Source organism: Salvelinus sp. IW2-2015, linkage group LG22, assembly GCF_002910315.2.
Source record: "Salvelinus sp. IW2-2015 linkage group LG22, ASM291031v2, whole genome shotgun sequence".
NCBI lineage: Eukaryota > Metazoa > Chordata > Actinopteri > Salmoniformes > Salmonidae > Salvelinus > Salvelinus sp. IW2-2015.
The window spans coordinates 36,797,455-36,819,760 of NC_036862.1; the positions used below are offsets into that span (position 1 = coordinate 36,797,455).

Sequence of the window (22,306 nt, forward strand, 5' to 3'; positions counted from 1 at the left end):
GACTTGATGGGAGATACATTCACTCATTTATCTGTGTTCGAATAATTGTCAAATTTGGACATGTATGGCCTTTACAAAAGTAATTAAATAATGCACGTGTAAAAAGATAATATCAGGAATTTAATTTACTGCAGTGGGCGAAAACAGGATCACACAGTGTTTCTTGGTAGTCTTAAACAAATCTACTTTGAAACAAAAGTATAGACCTATGGGCTTAAAAAAAGAAGACACCTGTACCATGTCCGATATAAAGTTGTAAAGATATATAAAGATATAAAGCATCCTATATTAATCGTTATATACATCACAGAAGACTGAAATATAACAAAACCATTTAACATAGAAACACTGGATTTTCGGCTGCTTTTTTAAAATAATGGCAACTTAAAAAAAAAAAAAGTGTATTAATTATGAAAAATATTAATATCATTCCACCCATGAAGCCACTATGTCATTTGACTGCAGGAAAGGGCTACATACCAATTCTCCCATTATATTTGTTTTACMATGTACTATATAGTGGGTTTAAAACATCATTTTTTTGTAAGCTAACATAGAAGAAGATTTTTCTACACCATCAGTTTTTTTGTGTGCTGTGTGTGACTATCAAGCCACCAAGTTAGTGCTAGTCTACTCTGTCTGATTGTGTTGAATACTGGACACAAAASAGGAAATGCAGAGAGGTCTTTGATAAGAAATGCATAGGCAGATTTTCCTATTGCCGTCATTAGTCAGTGTGTGTTAGAGAGAGAGAGAGAGAAATCAAAAAAGGGAACCTCGTTGTAACTTCCCTCTGAAAGTCCATAGGTTGCCGTCTGTTTTGTTATGTTGGGGTTCTGGTTGTTTTAAGGTTGTGTAATCATGTTGAGAAGGCCTGGCCGTGACCCCACTCTCCGAGGGTTTCTCAGGGAGAGTTGGGATATGGTAACCCTGGCCGTGACCCCACTCTCCGAGGGTTTCTCAGGGAGAGTTGGGATATGGTAACCCTGGCCGTGACCCCACTCTCCGAGGGTGTCTCAGGGAGAGTTTGGATATGGTGACCCCGGCTGTGACCCCACTCTCCGAGGGTTTCTCAGGGAGCGTCGGGATAKGCAAAAAACACATTTCCATTTCACACATGCGTATTAATACAACATTTTACATGTGTGAAATAGGACAAATGTAAGCACCCACCAAATGATTATTATTACATCTACTGTTATAAATGAGAGATGGAAATTGTGTACAAACTGTAGTGTAGATTAATGTGACATATCTTTATTCTTATCATAAGCAACAGCAAATAAATGTGTCTCAAATTGAAACAAACAAACCCATTGATCAATGCATACAATTAAATTGATACTTCAAGAATASCAATACCTTTCCAAGGGAGGCATGGGATGTGATAGAACCAGCGTGCTGAACAACGATGAAGTCCCTGATTTGCCTGAAAATTATTTGGAAGTGAAATTATCCATCTGGCTGTTACAGAGTTGTGAAATATTTATTTTCATGTGATGCCCAAACATCACTGTCCTCTCCCATACTTCAGGCCACTRGACTCATTTGACAGTGAAATAAGGCCTCTGCTCTGTGTGCTGGATAACAGACACCTCTTTGTGTGGGAACAGTAGAGGGACATACAGATAGATCTCCTTACTGTTTTAGTACAGTATATATTGTTACTGTATACATCACCCCAATCTACTAGTCTCTCTCTCTCTCTCTCTCTCTCTCTCTCTCTCTCTCTCTCTCTCTCTCTACAAATGAGGAAGAACATGTATTTGTAACTTCCTTAATTTAGGTTGTGGACCTCACTGACTGACTCACTCACTAAGCATGTAATTGTGGAACTCAACATTTCTGAAATAATTGTTTAATAAAGCTAAATGTTTACGCAAAAAAAATCACTATTAGGCTATTATTACCTTTAAGATGTCTCTCTCTGCCTGAGAATATATACTGAACAAAAATATAAATGCAACATGAGCTGAAATAAAAGATCCCAGAAAGGTTCCATATGCACAAAAAGCTTATTTCTCTCAAATGTTGTGAACAAATTTGTTTCTATCCCTGTTAGTGAGAATTTCTCCTTTGCCAAGATWATCTATCCACTTGACAGGTGTGGCATATCAAGGAGCTGATTAAACAGAAGGATCATTACACAGGTGCATCTTGTGCTGGGGACAGTAAAAGGCCACTCCAAAATGTGCAGTTTTGTCACACGACACAATGCCACAGATGACTCAAGTTGAGGGAGTGTGCAATTGCCATGCTGACAGCAGAAATATCCACCAGAGCTGTTGCCAGAGAATTTAATGTTAATTTCCCTACCATAAGCCGCCTCCAATGTCATTTTAGAGAATTTGGTGGTACTTCCAACTGGCCTCACAACCATAGACGACGTGTAACCACGCCAGCCCAGGACCACCACATCCGGCTTCTTCACCTGCGGGATCGTCTGAGACCAGCCACTCGAACAGCTGAAGAAACTGAGGAGTATCTCTGTCTGTAATAAAGCCCTTCTGTGGAGAAAAACTCATTCTCATTGRCTGGGCCTGGCTCTCCAGTTGGTGGGCCTGGCTCCAACGTGGGTGGGCCTATGCCCTCCCAGGTCAACCCACGGCTGCGCCCCTGCCCAGTCATGTGAAATCCATTGATTAGGGCCTAATGAATTTATTTCAATTGACTAATTTCCTTATATGAACTGTAACTCAGTAAACTCTTTGAAATTGTTGCATGTCGTGTTTATATTTTTGTTCAGTATACAATATGATATTTGCATTTGTCCATAGTTGCAGGTAAACTCCTTTCTACAAAGATCTGAAGACACTCTTCAGATCACATCATTGGCAACAGTCAGCATTTGTGACCCGTTTCAAAAAGCTAGGTGTATATCGCATGTCACTACTTCACAGGAGAGGCATAAAAATAAAATCTCTGAAATTTCACAAGTGACAAGTAATAGACATGTGAGCATGACTACATATGGACATACTCATAAGTCAAGGTGATCAAGTCGAAATGGCCCCACTGTCCCAAATCATAGAGCACTCTAAGTATGTCATTTATCATACAGTATGTTAAATATCAACATTATCAAAGTGTTGKTGCAGTAATATTAAAATATAGGTTGCAGTCCAGATAAATAAAGTTATTATTTACAGTTATGACATCCACCATCATGTAAATACATGGGAGAAGGTGCTCTCTTCCTGCTCCTCCTCCTCAGTAACAGTGTCATCTCTGCTAGGTGTGTCCTAAGTGGTTGAACCCCTTTCACCTGACCCTCTGTTGCCCAGTCCGAAGTATTTGCACTCCTCTGGGAGATGACCACCGTCTCTCTGCTCTTAAAGTCCCAGAAGGCTGTTAGGTGGAAGGCCATGTTGGAGAACACCACACAATACTCGAAGAGGGTGAAAAAAGTGTAGCCTGTAGAGGTTAGGAAAGACAGGAGACTTTAACAAAAAATGTAAAAGGAAAATAGACTTTTGTATCTAATGTTTATTAAATAATCTTTGTCAAGAAATTGGATGATGTTTGAAGGAAACCAGTTCAAAGTATGATCACCAAAGTATGATCATAAAGTTACTGGCCCCTCCCCCATGTCAAACACTTGGATTCATTATTAAGGGAACAAGGTGACATCACCTTACCGCTCATTTTAATACACCAATGGTAACATGATATTCTGTTACCTAATTTAAAAAATGACCGCCTTGTAACCAGCATCGGAGAAGGTGTGTTTGCAGTTTATATAACTAGATAGTGTCAAGGGGTGCGTAACTGGTGGCATGGAAGTCAAACGCAGGAGAGCAGAACTTGGTAAATAGCCGGAGCCGTTTAATGTACATAAATACTGGCATACAAACGTAACAAAACACATGGGCACAACAACCCGTATCGCACCAGTCACATAAAGCACACGTACTTACAATAAACAATTACCGACAAGGACATGGGGGAAACAGAGGGAACATATACAACAGGTAATTAGGGAATTGAAACCAGGTGAGTGCGACAACCAGACAAAACAAATGGAACATGAAAAATAGATCTATGATGGCTAGAAGACCGGTGACATCGACCGCCGAACACCGCGCGAAAAAGGAGAGGTACCGACTTCGGTAGAAGTCGTGACAGATAACTAGTCTACTGGTGCCAAAATGTGACTGTAAAAAGTCAGCAAATATAATTAAAAGTTTACCCTATTCATCTATGGCAAAGAAACGTATATGTTTCCCATTTCATCTGTGTTTGATGTTAGCTATAGTGGCTAGCCAGGTCTTCATCTGTGTCTGATGTTAGCTAGTTACTGGCTAGCTAGGTCTTCCGCCAGCCTGGAACAAAAGGGGGGGAAGGGTTTTTCAAAACCCTGACGCAGTTGTCAAGTCAACACATCCGTCAATGCTGCTGTGAACCGCATCCAAGATACATGCCAAACTTTAGGCTCAAATAAAAAAAGGATGTTTGAGTTACTTTGTGTATCACCAAATTTGCTTGAGAGGATTTTATTATTATTATTCAAAGAGCTGTCAGTTAAGGTGAGCTAATGAATATATAGTGCCTTCGGAAAGTATTCAGACCCCTTGACTTTTTCCACTGTTCACACCGCTACCATCCTGAAGGCCAGGTCAGTACAGGTGCATCAAAACTGGGACCGAGAGACTGAAAAAAAGCTTCTATCTCAAGGCCATCAGACTGCTAAACAGCAATCACTATCTCAGAATGCTGCTGCCTACATTGAGACTCAAGCACTGGCCACTTTAATAAATGGATCACTAGTCACTTTAAACAATGCCACTTTAAATAATGCCACTTGAATAATTTTTACATATCTTACATTACTCATATACTGTATTTTATACCATCTATTGCAACTTGCCTATGCTGCTCGGCCACCGCTAATCCATATATTTAAATGTACATATTCTCATTCACCCCTTCAGATTTGTTTGTATTAGGTAGATGTTGGGGAATTATTAGATTACATGTTAGATATTATTGCACTGTCTGAACTAGAAGCACAAGCATTTCGCTAGACTCACATTAACATCTGCTATGTAACCAATACAATTTGATTTGATTTGACATTTTTTTGGTACACTTCCCCAGATCTGTGCCTCGACAAAATCCTGTCTCGGAGCTCTACAGACAATTCCTTCGACCTCATGGCTTGGTTTTCGCTCGATTTGACTACCGTGTAATTGTACTATGCGATTGTATTTTCCTACTTTACAACTTGAACAATTAAAACATTTAATTTAGCTAGTATGACTTGATGAGGAACACAATGAACCTGCTTAATTAAGCCCTCTGAGAAACTGTCGAGATGAGACATCAGTAACACATTGCAGCTGCTGTAAAAACAGTTTCAGCCACATCCTTCCACAAATACTATTTATACTGCAGATCACTGGCAGTATGTGTCTCAAGCAACATGATTTACTGGTCCTACCCTAAAATGCCCACAGTAGGTTATCATGAAAAATGATTACAAGCTCCGTATCAAACTATTATCCAACGGCAATTGCCCATAAAACATGTATGACATACAGTAGTGGCAGCCTAATAGTTCTGTATGAGGTGTGTCATCTCCAAACGATATCCAGCAGCCCTTATGGGTACCGGACTTTTTAGCTAACATTCCACTCCTTGCCACTACATGTAATTGCCAGAGTCCCCTAGTTAACACAGCCACAAAGTCAAAATTGGCTATAACGTAAACATGTATGAAAAATAAAAAATCATTTTGGTCTTAATTTAAGGTTAGGGTTAGGCATACGGTTATCAGTGTGGTTAATGTCAGGGTTAGGTTTAAAATCATCTTTTAAGAGAAAATAGTAGAATTATGACTTTGTGGCTGTGGTAACTAGTAACGACCAAGAGTGCTCAATGAAGCTGGATTTCAGCAGAGTTGCTTATTGTTTGTTGGAAATAACATTCACACTGATGCAGGCTACTGCCAATCTATTKTATTTAGCCATGTCAATCATTTTAGCTAAAAAAAAATTACAATCTTATTTATAGAATCTCTCATTTTCATTTTCTTGCTACATTGTTGATGGACTTGGACCACTGTTATTCTGTGTTAGGACTCTAGGAGAAAGAGCAGCATTTTTATCCCAACCAGATCAGTGGTACAGGGCGTTACTGAAGGCCTGTTGAGTCAGACTTGGAAGAAGCCCCTGGCTGTGTTCACCCTGTCTGGACACGGGCCTCTGTTCTGGAGGAACAGCTGTTTCCTGACTCAGTCTGGGGGTGTGACCAGCACACCCCTCCACACCACACACAATTCACTGGGAGTGTAGGCTGTCATGTTCACCAAACGTGCACACACACACACATTGTAGCAAGCACAAAGACATTAACCGTGCTCGCACTTGGCTTGYACTCTTACACTGACACATATCTATGGATTATATAATATTCTTGCTGAGCCTGAGGACCAGTATCTTTAGCTAACATTCCACTCCTTGCTACTCGTTGTTATTGCCAAAGAGATTGTCTTTTCTGCCATCTTTAAATATGAACATTCTATCATTAATGAGCTCGAGGTGAACAGAWGAGGTGATCCTGTTTGATAACCCTCACAGCTATCCCCCAATGCAAATATTAGAACTCATAAGTTTTTTTTCTCCAAAGAAGATGTTGGTAGTTTTTTGTTGGTCTAGAAGAAACCAGTCTCAAAAGTTGCTAGCTCACGTCTGAATTTTCAAACTAAATACATACTGCAATTCCAAACACAAAACCTATTTGCTTTGATTTTAAGCTAACAGCTAAATGTTTGTTTTTGATTCTAATTATATTTTTTTCTAGGATCCACATGTTGTCATGGAAAATATGAGTGAAAGGAAAGGAAACAGGGAGCTTCTCAATTAGGTAAAAGTCTGTCGTCTCTCTTCGACTCCTCCGTCCTCCTCTCCTCCATGACCCGCAAACCGAAAGGCAGTTKCCATGTTTAAGAGAGTGTCAATTCGTTAATGGGTGAACGGGAAGAGTTTGCTCCTCTCCTCTCCTCAATTGCCTCCTACAGTCGAGGATACTCATGTGTAGTGCAAAGTGTTTTGAAATCCGCCACACCCCTCTTGAATCAGCTGTTGTTTTCTCAAAGAAGAAACAAACATTTAAAAATGATACACTTCTTACCGTTTTATCTGTAAAATGTCCCACACAACTAGCTAAATCATTTTTGGATTCCACCCCTGTAAATGTCATTTGCAAATKATGTGCTAGTGGAGAAGGAGAGTTTCATTTCATACAAGTGCATTTGTTTCCATATTTCCTCCCCTCMTCGATTACCTTTGACTTTTTTCAAAAGGAGATGAGGCGAGGATGGAAGAGAAGACGCGAGGAGTCGAGAAAAAACATTTTAGAATCTACCACAGCTTTGAACTGCACTTGACAATGCAGTTTCATTAGGCTGCAGCAGTTGGTTTTTACTCTAGAGGGCTCYAGTGTCAACTTTGTCGACATTGGAGACAATTAAGTCACCAAAAGCCCCTCTACTAACAGAGGACCTATACTATACTGTCTGCTTCACCAGGAAACCGCATCATACCACCAAATGAGCACAACCTGAAATTTTAGAGTTGGTTCACTTCGTCATTCAGTTGAAAAATAAGCAGTGGTTCCCAACCAGGGGGCCATCCCAAAAAAACAGRGATGGAATCCAAAAATGATTTAGCTAGTTGTGTGGGACATTTTACAGATAACTTCACTCTACATTTCTGTCTTTCATCCACTTTCTACATTTCCTGGTCAAGTACAGGGCTGAAGGGAAGGAACGATGCCTTACCTCAGGAATCAGTGAGCACTTATTTATAACCAGCCACAGCCGAGAAGTTAACACCATGTGGATAACTGGCAATGAACAGGACAAAACCTTCCTTGTGGACAACTATGGGACAAAGAAGGGCATAAAAGCTAAAAGCATACAAGTACAACTGTATTAGTCATAACAGTAACTGATACAGGTTTTATGGTTTATAACTAGGGTCCATCATTTTTCCTGGTCGGGCCATGTATCCGGAAAAACTCAGGGCCCTATTTATAACAGCAAGAAACAGGAATTCTGTMATTTTTTCAAAATCCTAATTGTATATCATACAGCAAATTAATCCATGTAAATGAGCAGCATAGTACGTTGCAGGGCAGTGGTTSCTAACCTTTTGTGTTTACTGTTCCACCAACTAAATGTTGCTCTCTCCAGAGTACCCCTGATGTGTAGGCCTATGGTCTCATGAGTTTTCTCAAGTACCTCCTGTGGATAGGCCCCCTGGTTGGGAACCACTGCTGTAGGGGAGGCCTTATGCCTACTTATTTTCAGCTGACTAATTGTCAAAGGTCACTCACGGTACGTCTCATTGGATGACACGTAGGTGAGCAGCAAGAGGCCAAAGTTCTCAGTGATGGCACAGATAAAGTTGAGGCAGCTGAGCAGCCACTCTAGGAACCTTGTGGAGAAGAGGCCCTTATATATAGAAGTTAAAATATGCCACTGCCACCAGGAACCTGGGAGCAGAGTGTAGGCCAATGCAGAAACGCCAGATATGGCACTCTGGTCTCAGGCTTATGGAGGCACTAGTGGAACRTAGATCATTGGGAAACWAAAACAAAAACAAAAAGAGAGTCAGACCATGTATTTGCATGCTACGTTTTTAATAAAGGGACATTATTGATTATCTTGCTAAAGAGTGTAAGTGGAGTCTTGGAAATGGAACACGGAGGAGATGAAGATGCAGGTAATTACGCCAAGCAGTGGCAGACTGATGGTGCCCACAACACAGGAGGTGAATGATATTCTGATCAGAGGTGTTTCATAACCCAAGACATGTGGACCCTGCAGCATCCTAGTGTAACGATCGTCGTAGTGATGAGAAGAGGAGGACCAATGCGCAGCGTGGTAAGTATCCATTATAATAAGAATACTTGAACAATGAACAAAAACAATAAACTGACAAACGACCGAGACAGTTCCGTATGGTGAAACACAGACACAGAAAATAACCACCCACAACACACAAAGGAAAACAGGCTACCTAAATATGGCTCCCAATCAGAGACAACGACAAACACCTGCCTCTGATTGGGAACCATACTAGGCCAAACACAGAAATAGACAACCTAGACATACAACATACAAAAGCAAATATGGTCAGGGCGTGACAGTACCCCCCCCAAAGGTGCGGACTCCGGCCGGCAAAACCTGAACCTATAGGGGAGGGTCTGGGTGGGCATCTGTCCGCGGGGCGGCTCTGGCGCGGGACGTGGACCCCACTCCACCATAGTCTTAGCCCGCTTAAGTGGCGTCTTTGGCGCGGCGACCCTCGCCGCCGACCTAGACTGGGACCCTAATAAAGGGCACCACTGGACTGAGGGGCGCCTCTGGACTGAGGGGCGGCTCCGGACTGAGGGGCGGCTCGGGAACTGGGGGCGGCTCCGGACTGAAGGGCGGCTCCGACTGAAGGGCTGCTCAGGCGCTCTGGCTTGAAGGGCGGCTCAGGCGGCTCCTGAACTGAAGGGCGGCTCAGGCGGCTCCTGACTGAAGGGCGGCTCAGGTGGCTCCTGACTGAGGGCGGCTCAGGCGGCTCCTGACTGAAGGGCGGCTAAGGCGGCTCCTGACTGAAGGGCGGCTCAGGCGGCTCTGACAGACGGGCGGCTCAGGCGGCTCAGGACAGACGGGCGGCTCAAGCGGCTCAGGACAGACGGCGGCTCAGGCGGCTCAGGACGAGCGGGCGCTCAGGACAGACGGGCGGCTCAGGACAGACGGGCGGCTCAGGCGGGTCAGGACAGACGGGCGGCTCAGGCAGCTCAAGACAGACGGGAGCACCTGTAGGGAGGAGACGGAGAGACAGCTGGTGCGTGAGGCTGCCACAGGACCACCAGGCTGGGGAGACCTACAGGAGGCCTGGTGCTTGGAGGAGGCACCGGAAGGACCGGGCTGTGGGGGAGCACTGGAGCTCTGGTGCGCAGCCTTGGCACCACTCCCCCAGGCTGGATGACTACTCTAGCCCGGACCCTCCAGAGTGCAGGCACAGGTTGAACCGGGCTGTCGGTGAGCACTGGAGATCTGGTGCATCTACGCGCACCTCCCCCTTAGGCTCATTCCCACATTCGCCCGGCACGAGCGGAGCGCAGGCATAGGACGCACTGCACCCTCCCAGCGCCCCAGAGACTTAGCATGCAGAGCCGGCACAGGATACAAAGGACCGAAATGGCGTACCGGAGACCAGACACGCTGAGCAGGCACAATACGCCTGGCTGGATGCCCACACTCGCATGACACTTTCGGGGGGCTGTCCTATAGCGCACCGGGCTATGGGCACGTACTGGCGACACCGTGCGCTTCACGCATAACACGGTGCCTGACCAGTAACGCGCTGCTTACAATAAGCACGAGTTGTGGGCTCAGGTCTCCAACCTGTACTCCCCCTCAAACATTTTTGGGGGCTGCCTCTCGTACCTGCCGTGCTGCCTCATATCGCCGCCACTCAGCTTTCGCTGCCTCCAGCTCTGCCTTGGGGCGGCGATATTCCCCAGCCTGTGCCCAGGGTCCTTTACCGTCCAACATCTCCTCCCATGTCCAGGAGTCCAGAACTCACTGCTGCCCGATTCCACGCTGCTTGGTCCTTGGTTGGTGGGTGATTCTGTAACGCTCGTCGTGGTTRGAAGAAGAGGRGGACCAATGCGCAGCGTGGTAAGTGTCCATATTGTTTTAATACGAATAACGWACACTGAACAAAAACAATMAAACGACAAACGAACACTCCTGTACGGTGAAACAAAACACAGAACAGAAAATAATCACCCACAAAACACAATGAAAAACAGGCTACCTAAATATGGCTCCCAATCAGAGACAACGACTGACACCTGCCTCTGATTGAGAAACCATACTAGGCCCAACACATAGAAATCTACCAACAGAACAAAACATAGAAAAACAACATAGAATGCCCACCCCAACTCACGCCCTGACCAAACTAAAATAAAGACATAACAAAGGAACTAAGGTCAGAACGTGACAAGATCCTTGGTCATGTGATCTACTGACTTCAAACAAGGTTCAGAATGTACACATAGTGGACCTACACATTGCACACCCTTTAGTTTGTCCATTTTCATCTCATACGATTTTACATGAATTTTTCAAACTTTCTAACTTCAATAGCTCCTTGGTCATGTGACGTACTGGACTCAAACAAGGTTCCGAATGTACAATCAGTGGGCCTACACATTGCACACCCTTTAGTTTGTCCATTTTCATCTCACACGTTTTGACATGCATTTTGTATACTTTCTCATTTCAATAGCTCCTTGGTCATGTGACCTACTGTCCTCAAACAAGGTTCAGAATGTCCACTGACTACCCTTCTATATTGCACACCCTTTAGCTTGTCTATTTTCATCTCACACAATTCTACATTCATTTTTCCAAACTTAAAATTTCATTAGCAACTGACCTCAAACTACTTTCAGAATGTCCACGGACTGGTGGAGACGGGCTCCGCGAGGCTTCCAGTGCGGTAACGCGACCGATCCCGGAAAAGCTGGCGGGAGCCACGGGAGAGTTATCTTTTCTTTGTGAAGGGCAGGGCACCCTGGAATGGGTTCAACCCGAGAGAGGGGCCCAAGCCCTGGAAAGAGTTGTGGTTTCGGCGGTGTCTGGTGAGCTCTCCCTGGCCCTTGAAAATTCGGGGGAGAGTGTGTAAATCTCACGCCGGGAATTACCCATATCCGCAGCAGGTCTCCAAGGTGAACAGCCTCTTGTATGCTATAACAATGTAGGTAAGGAAAGTTGGCAAAAAAGATCTGTAACTTCAGGATCGGCTCTAAGGGCTGGGTCGGTCGGGCTGGGGTGCGAAGCGGGGCTGGGCTGGGGTGCGAAGCGTCGCCCTGCTCTCGCCACCATTGCAAGTTTGTTGTGCGGCAGGAGAGTAGGGCTGTTCGTGATGGGGTTGGGGTGTGGCTGGATGAGTTGCTGCCCCTCTCCTGATGCACACACGTAGACGACCTGATTCTGGGTCAGGGTTTCGTATGTCGCAGAGCAGCTCACTCGCTGCGATCTATTGAAAGTCAGCCCTCAATCCAAGCACAGAGCCTGTTTCGGGTTAAAAGGTGCACAAAGCCTATTTCGAATTACCACATGTACAGAGCCTGTTACGGGTTACCAGGTGCACGTGGATCCTGACAGCGGGACTATAGACATCTTTGTAATTCCAGGGAGTAAGCTATACTCTAAGGCCAAGGGAGAGGGGTGTTGACCAGGTAGGGAGAGTAGGTGTGGAGGCCTGGAGGTATGTAGTTCCAGGGAGTAAGCTATACACTCTCAGGCCCAGGGAAAGGGCAGGCAGGCGGGCAGGGAGTGTAGGTCTAGAGGCCAGGAGTCAGAGGTCACCAGGTCAATGGGGGCCTGCCTGGAGGTCAGGAAGGCCCCAGGGAGAAGGCCCTAGTGAATAGGTGTGTGAGTGACAATTTACTTCAGGGGGGAAGAGCAGGCAAATTCATGTAAAAACGTGTGAGATGAAAATGGGCAAACTAAGGGTGTGCAATGTGTAGGCCCACTGAGTGTACATTCTGAACTGTTTTTAAAGTCAGTAGGCTACATGACCAAGGAGCTATTGAAATTAGAAAGTTTWAAAAAATTATGTGAAAACGTGTGAGATGAAAATGGACAAACTAAAGGGTGTGCAATATTGAAGGGTAGTCAGTGGATATTCTGAACCTTGTTTGAAGTCAGTAACCTGTAACAGCAAGATGAAACTCTGTGGAATTCGATCTTCACTGAGTTGAATTCTCCCTTTGAATATTATTCCAGGTAGGCTATAATTTCTCTCTTTTGCTGAACTATGCACAGTTGAAAATGGTAAATTCACAATGTACATATTTAGGAATGTATATGCCAAGTTTCCCCAACTGGCGGCCCATGGTCGGAATTTGGCACGGGGATAGTTTTATTTGGCCTCCCGAGTTTTCTAAGCAAAAAATGAAAAGAAAAAGTAAAGGGTTTTTATTTTCGTTGTTGGCCATAAAAGACTGTTAAAACACCAGGAAATCAGCTCCAGGTGATTTTTATTTAAGAAATCTAGTCCCAAGTATTCCCACGCATAATAAAGAGACACGTGATCATATACAAATGTAAGCAAGGTTTGAAATTATTATGTTTTTGTTACACAATATATCTGTTTGGGCTTCTTGCTGTCAGTTTGCAATTTATTTGTAAGTACAGTATGTTCCGGCCAACGGACCATCCGTTCGGACCATCCAAATCGGCCCACTGTTGATTTTAGTTAATGATCCCGAGTGGCACAGCGGTCTAAGGTATTGCAGCTCAGTGCTAGAGGTGTCACTACAGACACCCTGGTTCGAATCCAGGCATGGTTTCCAGGTGTTTGATGCCATTCTATTTGCTCCGTTCCCACCATTATTAGTGGTTCTGTAAAGACACAGAAATTGAGAGATAATGAATATACACATGGAATGCAATGAGTAGAGCAGGATGAATGTATGCATATCAAAGGAGCTACAACAGAGAATAAAAATGGAACAGACCTGCAACAGCACAATTGGTAAGAACAGTATCTAATAACCAGGAATGACATAATAGTACAATAATACCAACAGCAGAGTTAATGTAAACATCTTACCAAATACCATACAGGGAGTCTATACAAATGGGCAACATAAATAGCAAGCATTACACTAAAAGGTAATAGTAGCCTATACTAATAACAACGTCAGCATATAACATTGTAATAGCTAGGCAGTGATATACAAAGGCAAGCTAAACAACAGTAACAACTCACTCTGTGTTCACGCATCCCATGCACATATGTCCACCCACACTCACAGACTGGAATAACACCGTTCAGGTACGGCAATATTTACTCCCTTGGAGAGTGTGGGTCACGCTGGCTAGCCAATCAGGACCTGGAGAGACTGTGTGGCTTGAGCGTGCACAGGGTGAGACACATGGCTATTGTCCGACTGGYTGAAGCCATGACTGGATGAGATATCCATCTCTCACCTGAGGGGGATAAAGGGTGAGGATGGGTGAGAGTCAGACAGCGTGGCTTCAGCCAGACATAAACAGCAACACACACGCTACACACTAGTCCCACAGAGCCCTCTGGGGGGGATTCTGAAACAACACAAGGGTTACTGATGCAACTGATGTTAACCCCATTATTACTGGTCTCCCGGAGGAGGAGGGGGTCTTAGCTAACATATGGAATTATTTTAAAATGTCATACCAAGGATAATTTTGCTTTTTTATTTTGAATTTTAAGACCCCTTTAGGTATCAAATATATATATAAAGCAATTATTAGAGGAAACATTCAATTTGGCATTACCGCTATTAGCCAAAAGAAACGTATTAATTAACAGATTCACTACATGGAAAAACAGATAGTCCCCAAGAAAATCTAAAGGATGTTTGTACTGAAGTGTCTGTCCTATATCTGAGAGATATACACTACTACATGACCAAAGGTATGTGGACACCTGCTCGTCGRWCATGTYATTCMCAAATCATGGGCATTAATATGGAGTTAGTCCCCTTTGCTGCTTTAACAGCCTCCACTCTTCTGGGAAGGCTTTCCACTAGATGTTGGAACATTGCTGCGAGGACTTGACTCCATTCAGCCACAAGAGCATTAGTGAGGTCTGGCACTGATGTTGGGCGATTAGGCCTGGCTGGYAGTTGGCKTTCCAATTCATCCCAAAGGTGTTTGATGGGGTTGAGGTCAGGGCTCTGTGCAGGCCAGTCAAGATCTTCCACACTAATCTCGACAAACCATTTCTGTATGGACCTAGTTTGTGCACGGGGGCATTGTGATGCTGAAACAGGAAAGGACCTTCCCCAAACTGTTGCCACAAAGTTGGAAGCACAGAATTGTCTAGAATTTCATTGTATGCTGTAGTGTTMATATTTCCCTTCACTGGAACTAAGGGGCCTAGCCCTAATCATGAAAAACAGCCCCAGACCATTATTCCTCCTGCACCTAACTTTACAGTTGGCACTATGCATTCGGGCAGGTAGCRTCCTCCTACGGACAAACSCAGATTCGTCCGTCGGACTGACAGATGGTGAAGCGTGGTTCATCACTCCAGAGCACGCATTTTCACTGCCCAGAGTCTAATGGCGGCGAGCTTTACACCACTACAGCTGACGCTCTGCATTGCACATGGTGATCTTAGGCTTGTGTGAAGCTGCTCGACCATGGAAACCCATTTAAGGAAGGTCCCGACGAACATTTCTTATGCTGAAGTTGCTTTCAGAGGCAGTTTGGAACTCGGTAGTGAGTGTTGCAACCGAGGAYAGACCATKTTTTACACACTAGGCGCTTCAGCACTCGGTGGTCTCGTTCTGTGAGCTAGTGTGGCCTACCACTTCGAATCTGAGCCGTTTTTGCTCMTAGATGTTTCCACTTCACAATAACAGCACTTACAGGTGACCGGGACAGCTCTAGCAGGGCAGACATTTTACAAACTGACTTGTTAGAAAGGTGGCATCCTATGATGGTGCCAAGTTGAAGGTCACTGAGCTCTTCAGTAAAGCCATTCTACTGCCAATGTTTGTCTATGGAGATTGCATGGTTGAGTGCTCGATTTTATGCACCTGTCAGCAATGTATGGTGTGTATATATATATATATACTTTTTTTACATGTATTTATCCCCTTATTTTAGGCACTCAACTATCTCTATATATACACTTCCTTTACGTTTTTAAACTGGTACCTGGGACCTTCAGACAATGATTTTGAGGTTTGGACGTCCTAGAGCAAAACGGGAGTCTCAGCTATTCAATAGAATGGTCATAGTAATAGTTTTTAGGCCAAACCATTCGGATGCAACATATGATTTTGTGAGGAGATGGATTTTGTAGGCTAAGAGGTAATGATGAATCACTGTGACAGTGAATGATTATTTCCTCTATACCAGTTAGATTCTCATTAGAAAACCTTCACCGCTGTTTTCCAAGTAGGAGGCAGGATCCAGTTGTTTAGGGGTCGTCTTATATAATGTAATCCTGTGGCCCTTCTCTGCATCCCTCTCAAAAGGCTTTATTGAAACAGCGAAGCAGGGTAACATCTGGCTCACTCAAATCCACTGAGACCACTTTAAACAGTTGCTTCTGGCAGTGTTCCGAACTCAATTATGTTTAAGAATTGGAAATTATTTCCTGGAAAAAACATATTCTTTAACATGTGGGAATATCCTCTAATATATATCTTTTTTAAACAGGTTCAAAGACTGGAGAGAAAGTGAAATGGTCGAGTAAATTCATAGTATGCAGAGGATTTGTCCAGATGTATCTTGTGGAAAACTCATGCAAAAGATCTTTCTAAACAAATGGGGGAAAAAGTATAAGGATAGAGGACTTCAATGTGGCAGGTAGCCAAGTGGTTAGACCGTTGGCCCAGTAAGGTCGCTACCTGAGACGACAAGGTGAAAAAATGGTTGATTGTAACCTTGAGCAAGGAAGGTAACCCAGCCTACATGGAGTGATCATTACTCTCATTACTCCCGGGGCACCAACATAATGCCTGACTCTGTAAAATAACACATTACACTGCACCTATCTAGTGTGTGTGACAATGAAGACATTTTTCCCCCCTTTTTTTATGCATGCATTTGACCTACAAGAACAGTGTACAGTTTGTCTATTAGAGGGCCCTACAGCCATCTGCATGTTTATTAGGATGTGTATCAACACATCTCTCCTTAGGGTCAACAGATACCTCAGTTGCATCTGCTGGCTCCTAATTGCACCTTTGCTTGATCTCTTGCTATAGCATCAGTAGTCTACTCCCAAATCATTGCAGCATTCTGAATCATCTGCCATGTGTTCACGTTTCCTTTTACACATGAAGACTTTTACCCATGTACAGGTATCTGCCAGAATAAAGGAAACAATGACGGATACAAAATACTGTATATTGAAAGCAGGTGCTTCCACAAAGTAATTACCGTCCCATCATGCTTAGGGTCATGTGTAAAATTTCCCAGTTGCCCTTTATTATGGCTAGAAGAAGAGATCTCAGTGACTTTGAAAGAAGGGTCTCAAAATAGCATAGGGGGTTTTAAAGGCGTGGTGTGCATGTGTGTGTGTGTGGTGTGTGTGTGTGTGTGTGGTGTGTGGTGTGTGTGTGTGTGTGTGGTGTGTGTGTGTGTGTGTGTGTGTGTGTGTGTGTGTGTGTGTGTGTGTGTGTGTGTGTGTGTGTGTGTGTGTGTGTGTGTGTGTGTGTGTGTGTGTGTGTGTGTGTGTGTGTGTGTGTGTGTGTGTGTGTGTGTGTGTGTGTGTCTCAGTCACAACCCAATTGAACACTAATGGGAGATTCTGGAGCAGTGCCTGAAAACATCGTTTTTACCACCATCAACTAAACACCACTTTATGCAATTTCTCATGGAAGAATGGTGTCACACTCTTCCAGACACTTGTAGAGCCTATGTCAAGGCACATTGAAGCGTTCTGGTGCCTTGTGGCCCAACGTCCTATTAAGACACTTTATGTTGTGTTCCTTTATTCGGGCAGTTATCTGTATATCCCAGAGACTTTGCTCTGGATGACATCAGGTTGTCACAGATTGTAATTTTGAATAAATGTGTGAAAATTGTCAAGTGTTCACTAAATTACAAATTAATGAAATTAATTAAATGTAATTAATGAAATGTGTTGTTGTGTTTAGGTGAGAACGATGTTGAACATGTTTAACATTGCTCTCCATGTTTAATATTGCTGTCCATGTTCTTTCTTATACATTTTAAATGACTAATAAGTAATTTTAGTCATTTAGCAGACACTCTTCTTTCTGCCTGTCCTAGCCTGTTGGAGTGCTCATGGGAAGTATACCAAGAACTGCTGAAAGATTTGTCCGAACAACACATTTCACTGCAACCAACTTGCAATAACAAGCTTTGTGACAATAAAATGCAGAAACAAAAGTGGAGGCAACCGAAGAAGCGCAAACTCTTCTCATAAGGAGTTCCCTCTTCTTCCGTTGCTTTTCTTGTGCCTTTGGCTAATCAGTCATGCCTGGTTGCCCGTCTGTTATTCTAACATGTCTTTCTTATTGTCAGTGATTGTGTGCAGAATGTAGCGGAGTCAGGCGCAGGACACAGGTGTTTGAGTAAAACAACGGAGTTTACTCAAAAATACATGCAAAATCCAGATAGGAATAATAACAAACACACATGCACCTACAACAACCACTAACGACACAAACAATCACGGACAGAACAGAAATGTATGCCAGAGGGTTAAATAGGGAACATGATAGGGGAATTGAAACCAGGTGTGTGTGTAATACAGACAAAACAAAACGAAACTGAAACATGGATCGGTGGTGACTAGAAAGCCGGTGACGTCGACCCCCGAACACCAACCCGAACAAGCAGAAGGGCCGACTTCGGCGGAAGTCGTGACACTTATTTACATTGTGTGTTACTGTCTTCATATGAATGGACTCAGCCTCTGTTGGTCTAGCACTAAACCAATAAACACAACTAGTACAATTCTCTCTCTCTCTTCTCTCTCTCTCTCTCTCCTCTCTCTCTCTCTCTTCTCTCTCTCTCTCTCCTCTCTCTCTCTTTCTCCTCTCTCTCTCTCTCGCTCCTCGCTCTCTCTGTATGTATTCCAGTGCTGATAGCCATTCACAGGCTCCATGGACACAATGTGTCATCTCAGCCATGATGGGCAGATCATGTGGGACTCCTCTGTCATCACCAAGAGCTCCTGAAGGTAGACGTATCCTTCTTCCCGTTCGATGCCCAGTAGTGCAGATTCACCGACGGCTCCTGGACCTACAACGGTAACCAGATGGACCTCCAGAGGGTCCACCATTATTAGCAAAAAAACACCAAGTGAGACAGGCCCACTGGGCTAAAACAGCCATCTATATTTGCCCGAAATGCCCTGAGGGCAATAATATAGATAGTGATGAACATGTCTGTAACTCTGTTGTTGATTGAACTCCATTCACTGTCTATGTCAAGGGAAAACAGGACCTTAAAGTGACATCAGGATAGTGTTAGTAATACGATATCTTCTCCTGTCACCGTACCACAGGAAAGTACTACATAGCCACCATGACCATGATAACAGCCTCCACGGCCCTGACCATCTTTATCACGAACATCCACCACTGTGGCCCACACACCAAGCCTTTGCCCAAGTGGGCCAAGATCTTCATCCTGCAGTACATGGCCAGGGTGTGCTTTGTGTATGAAGTAGGGGAGAACTGCATGTACAGTGGGGAGAACAAGTATTTGATACACTGCCGATTTTGCAGGTTTTCCTACTTAAAGCATGTAGAGGTCTGTAATTTTATCATAGGTACACTTCAACTGTGAGAGACGGAATCTAAAACAAAAATCCAGAAAATCACATTGTATGATTTTTAGTAATTATTTGCATTTATTTGCATGACATAAGTATTTGATCACCTACAACAAGTAAGAATTCCGGCTCTCACAGACCTGTTAGTTTTCTTTAAGAAGCCCTCCTGTTCTCCACTCATTACCTGTATTAACTGCACCTGTTTGACCTCGTTACCTGTATAAAAGACACCTGTCCACCACTCAATCAAACAGACTCCAACCTCTCCACAATGGCCAGACCAGAGAGCTGTGTAAGGACATCAGGGATAAAATTGTAGACCTGCACAAGGCTGGGAGGCTACAGGACAATAGGCCAAGCAGCTTGGTGAGAAGGCAACAACTGTTGGCACAATTATTAGAAAATAAGAAGAAAATAGAAGAATTTCAAGATGATGGTCAATCACCCTCGTCTGGGGCTCCATCAAGATCTCACCTCGTGGGGCATCAATGATCATGAGGAAGGTGAGGGATCAGCCCAGAACTACACGGCAGGACCTGGTCAATGACCTGAAGAGAGCTGGGACACAGTTCAAAGAAAACCATTAGTAACACACTACGCCGTCATGGATTAAAATCCTGCAGCGCACCAAGGTCCCCCTGCTCAAGCAGGCGCATGTCCAGGCCCGTCTGAAGTTTGCCAATGACCATCTGGATGATCCAGAGAGGAATGGGAGAAGTCATGTGGTCTGATGATTCAAAAAATATGCTTTTTGGTCTAAACTCCACTCGCCGTGTTTGGAGGAAGAAGAAGGATGAGTACAACCCCAAGAACACCATCCCAACCGTGAAGCATGGAGGTGGAAACATATTCTTCGGGATGCTTTTCTGCAAAGGGGACAGGACGACTGCACGTATTGAGGGAGGATGGATGGGCAGCATGTATTGCGAGATCTTAGCCAACAACCTCCTTCCCTCAGTAAGAGCATTGATGATGGGTCGTGGCTGGGTCTTCCAGCATGACAAACCGCGAAACACACAGCCAGGGCAACTAAGGAGTGGCTCCGTAAAGAAGTATCTCAAGGTCCTGGAGTGGCCTAGCCAGTCTCCAGACCTGAACCCAATAGAAAATCTTTGGAGGGAGCTGAAAGTCCGTATTTGCCCAGCGACAGCCCCGAAACCTGAAGGATCTGGAGAAGGTCTGTATGGAGGAGTGGGCCAAAATCCCTGCTGCGTGTGTGCAAACCTGGTCAAGAACTACAGGAAACGTATGATCTCTGTAATTGCAAACAAAGATTCGTACCAAATATTAAGTTCTGCTTTTCTGAGGTATCAAATACTTATGTCATGCAATAAAATGCTAATTAATTACTTAAAAATCATACAATGTGATTTTCGGGATTTTTTGTTTAGATCCGTCTCTCACAGTTGAAGTGTACCTATGATAAAAATTACAGACCTACATGCTTGTAAGTAGGAAAATCTGCAAAATCGCAGTGTATCAATACTTGTTCTCCCCACTGTATTCCAGCCTGAGAAACAGGACATGTCACCTCAACCTACACCTCAGAGCAGTAACAACTACACCATGAATGGACAAGTAGTCYGAGAGGACTTGATTCTGAAGGTGGAAAGAGGTCAATATGGCAATTAAAATAATTGAGGAGACAAGAGGATCAGTTGAAGAGCCCCACCGGCTCCATGTGGAGGAACCGCGCCCACCACTACAGCGCCTGGAGAAACGTCATGTTCCTGAGCATGGACTGTGGGGACTCACCAGGGCCGGTCGCGGCCAGGAGGAGCCGGAAGGGGGGTAGTGAGCAACGGAGTAGGATGGAGTAGAGGAGAGAGGAGGTGTGTAAGACCCAGTCAACCTGAAGCAGCAGAGTAGAGGAGAGAGGAGGTGTGTAACTGTTAGGAGAATYTTGTTCTCRTGTTCAATAACCAATTCAATTAAAATACTCTGTCYGTTACWAAGAATTTGTAAGGTTCTTATTAAAATGAAACAGACAGAGKCCAGTCTACATAGTCAGCAGGTTTATTTACGAGAGCTCTCCTTATCATTTCCTGTACATTGGTCTATATACCTCACATTTYRTCATAAATGTCCCTCCTCCTCTCAGAAACAATGAMAATATAGTTCACGAGTCTTCTCCTTCTCATACATTGCCTGCCACCTGTTATACAATCTACTACAAGCCCAAGGTCTCTCCCCTCCCTGGGTGGGGACAGAATGTAATGTCTGAAAGGAACGCAGTAGTACAGCTTGTCTGTCGATAGCTCCTCTTATCTCATACATTGTCTCACACTTGCACCCTGCTTACATACTAAAAAAGGAGCAAAAAGTCCTTGTACTAGTTGACTAAAAACTAGACACATCAGATTTAGATGTATGATTCTAATACATTTCATACAATCATACAGTGACAGGGTAGGATTCTGTTAGTTATAGTTCTACGTTAAATGTATACATCATTAGTCATTATTCATAAAATTCATAACAGTAATGGCCAGTGAACCTGAAGCAGCAGAGTAGAGGGAGAGAGGAGGTGTGTAAAGACCAGTGAACCTGAAGCAAGAGATAGAGGGAGAGAGGAGGTGTGTAAGACCCAGTGCACCTGAAGCAGCAGAGTAGAGCGAGAGAGGAAGGTGTGTAAGACCCAGTGAACCTGAAGCAGCAGAGTAGAGGAGAGAGGAGGTATGTAACAGCCAGTGAACCTGAAGCAGCAGAGTAGAGGGAGAGAGGAGGTGTGTAAGACCCAGTGCACCTGAAGCAGCAGAGTAGAGCGAGAGAAGAGGTGTGTAACAACCAGTGAACCTGAAGCAGCAGCAGTTCCTCCGAAATATTGAGTACACTGTCAACTGTTACAGAGATACGAGGGCCACAGCAAAAAGGACTGGGGAGTGGAAGAAGGTGGCGAAAATGTTGGACCCGATTCTTCATGTGGATCTTTTTCTTCATGGTGTTTTCCATGAGCTTGCTCATCATGGTGAAAGCCA

At 44.1% G+C, this 22,306-nt stretch overlaps 2 pseudogenes; one reads left to right on the top strand and one right to left on the bottom strand.

Moving 5' to 3' along the window:
• Positions 1–6,116: 6,116 nt before the first annotated feature.
• On the bottom strand, positions 6,117–8,833 carry LOC111982745 (post-GPI attachment to proteins factor 2-like; annotated as a pseudogene).
• Positions 8,834–11,464: 2,631 nt separating this feature from the next.
• Positions 11,465–22,306, top strand: part of LOC139022746 (neuronal acetylcholine receptor subunit alpha-9-I-like) — an 11,958-nt pseudogene continuing 1,116 nt past the window's right edge.